Source organism: Wolffia australiana, chromosome 7 (assembly GCF_029677425.1).
Source record: "Wolffia australiana isolate 7733 chromosome 7, ASM2967742v1".
Lineage (NCBI taxonomy): Eukaryota > Viridiplantae > Streptophyta > Magnoliopsida > Alismatales > Araceae > Wolffia > Wolffia australiana.
In genome coordinates, this window is record NC_135841.1 from 2,582,501 (window position 1) to 2,585,334 (window position 2,834).

At 52.7% G+C, this 2,834-nt stretch overlaps 1 long non-coding RNA gene across 1 annotated transcript; it reads left to right on the forward strand.

Moving 5' to 3' along the window:
* The first annotated feature begins 536 nt into the window (after positions 1 to 536).
* On the forward strand, positions 537 to 2,212 carry LOC144705616 (uncharacterized). Its single transcript, XR_013582067.1, has 2 exons — positions 537 to 1,183; positions 1,442 to 2,212. It is a non-coding gene; the product is annotated as an uncharacterized LOC144705616 (long non-coding RNA).
* Positions 2,213 to 2,834: the final 622 nt, after the last annotated feature.

A 2,834-nucleotide genomic window follows, 5' to 3' on the forward strand; every position in this document is an offset into this window, starting at 1 on the left:
TCCTTCTTCTCTGCCCTACTTTCTTTTTCTTCTCTTCTCTTCTTCTCTCTCTCATTTTTCTTATTCTCTTCTCCTCCTTTTTACTGTTCTCTACTCCTTGCATCCTCTTCTCTTCTCCTCTTCCTCTTCCTTCTTCTCTTCTCTTCTCTTCTTTCTTTTTCTTCTTCTCCTCTCTTTTTTTCTTCTCCTCTTCTGTCCCTCTTATTTATTCTTCTCTTCTCCTACGTTTTCCTCTTCTCCATTTTTCCTTCTTTTATCCTCTTATCTGCTCCTCCTCTTCTTTCTTGTTCTCTTCTCTTCTTCATTTTTCTTCCTCTCCTCTCTTTTTTTCTTCTCCTCTTCTGTCCCTCTTATTTATTCTTCTCTTCTCCTACGTTTTCCTCTTCTCCATTTTTCCTTCTTTTATCCTCTTATCTGCTCCTCCTCTTCTTTCTTGTTCTCTTCTCTTCTTCATTTTTCTTCCTCTCCTCTCCTCTTTCAACTTCTCTTCTCATCTTTTAACTCTTCTCATCTTCTCTTTCTTTTTTTTCTTCCCTTCTCCTCCTTTTCCTTCTCCTCTTCTCCTTCTTTTATTCTCTTCTCTTCTCTTCTATCTTTGTCTTCGTCTCCTCTGCTCTTTTTCTTTGTCTCTTCTCATATTTTTCCTCTTCTCTTCTTTTCTTTATTTTTCTTCTTCTCTTGTCCTCTTTTTCCTCTTCTCTTCTTCTATATCTTTCCTTTTCTTCTCTTCGCCTGCCTTTTCCTTCCCCCTACTCCTCCTTGCACCCTTTTCTCTTCTCCTCCTCCGCTTCCTTCTACTCTTCTCTTCTCTTCTTTCTTTTTCTTCTTCTCTTCTCCTCTTTTTTTCTTCTCATCTTCTCTCCTCCTTTTCTCCTTCTCTTCTCGTCCCTTTTCCTCTTCTCCACTCCTCCTTTTACTCTCTTTTCTTCTCCTTCTCCTCTTTCTTCTTCTCTTCTCTTCTTTCTTTTTCTTCCGCTCCTCTCCTCTTTTTTCTCTTCTCTCCTCATCCTTTTCCTCTTCTCATCTTCTCTTTCTTTTTTTATTATCTTCTCCTCTTTTTTCCTCTTTTCTTGATGGAGCAAGAGATCCCACGCCATTCAAAACGTCACTGAAACCTGCACCAACATCATCGATAGTCATGGGTTTGCACCCAGTCAGGTCGGCACGCCAAGGCGGAGGTGAGGTAAACCCGCACTCTTAAGTTCGGGCCATATCCACGCACACGGCCCTTGTTTTCTCTTAGAATTTCTATCCTTTTGTGTTCTATTAGTTGTTTTAAGGGGGCCCCTATGCTAAATGGGCCCCCTCTTGTGGATATCTCTTAGAGGCCCATCACCATCCCTATTTAAGGGATGGAGGGGGCCCTAAGTCCTGAGTCTAGACTAAGAAAAGTCAAGATAATTTTTGTGAAAGATTCCTAATCCGGAAGAAAAAAAAACAGAAACAAAGAGAGAGAAGGGAGGGAGCCAGAATGGGAAACGCCAACGGCCACCGTCCGCTCCTCGCTTGGCCCGGACCGCCACCTGGCCGCCGACCGCTCCGTAATGCCACTAGACGACCGCAAAGCATTATGCCAGCACATCCACGTGTCCAGCCGCAGCCCACGCCGTTCACGTGCTGCCCGGTGCTGTTTGCCGCCGTTCACGTGCTCCTCCACAGTCACCACCCGGCTGCTGACTGTGCCATAGCGCTGCCAGGCGGCCGCCAAGCATGACTCTGGCGTGTTTGTGCGCTCGCGCCCGGACCGTCACCAGGCTGCCGACCGCGCCGTAGCGCCACTAGCCTATTGCCACGCATGACGCCGGTGTGTTCCGCGCGCCCAGTCACTGCCCACACCGCCCGTAGTGCCGCTCAAAGCAAGCCGTTGCCGCTGAGCTCGCCTCACCTGGCCACTCTACCTGCATCGCGCGCGCGGTTGGCACCCATCGCTGATGTCGAGGCCGCCTCGCCAGGCTGCCTTGTCTGCATGATGGCGAGGATGCCAACACTTCAGCACTGAACGCGTCACCTCGGTCAACCGGAGTCAACACGCCCGCTATGGACCACGGTCAATCGGAGTCAATCGAAGTCAACATGCCACAACCGTCGACAAGCACGTCTCCACCCACGCACGTCCCTATGCGCGTCATGACACAACGCCAGAGGCAGATACACAACTGCCCTTTGGCGTGACACGGCGCACGTCTTTATTTTCTCGTCTTTATTTTCTCGTCATTTTCTCTTTCCTCCAAGGCCTACATATAGGCCATTGTTTTCAAGAAACATTAGGCAGTCATTATTTCAAGAACTGAGTTTTGTTAACTCTTCTTGGAGGACTGCCCAGCCTCCCCTGTCCCTCTTAACCCTAGCTGCCGCTGCCGCCGCCCCACGACGTTGGCCTCCCATCTCCTCTCCATTCTCTCTCTCTCTTTTTCTCCCTCTCACCCTCTCTCTCTCGCCCAAGGCTGCCAGGTAGCCCGCCAAGGGGCCACCCAGGCTGCCCGCGCGCCTGCGCCCGCGCGCCCATGCCGCTCACGCGCCCCGCGCGCTGCCGCGCCGCCAGGCAGCCTTCGCCAGGGCTGCCCGGGGCCGCATTTTGGCTGCCCCTGTCCAGACGCTGTCGGCGCTTCAAGCCGCGCGCGCTGCGCGCGCTCGGGTGCGCTCCGCCGCACTCCGCGTGCTTCCCACGCTCAGCGCCCGCGCGCGCGCTCCGTGCGCTCCGTGCGCTCGCGCGCCAGCGGCGCCAGCGCGCTGCTCCAGCGGCGCGCGCCACGCAGCGTTGCGCCCACGACAACCACACTCAACCAAGGCCGTTCAACGCCCGGAACGTCCAGCCTCGTCCTCGTCTAGTGGGC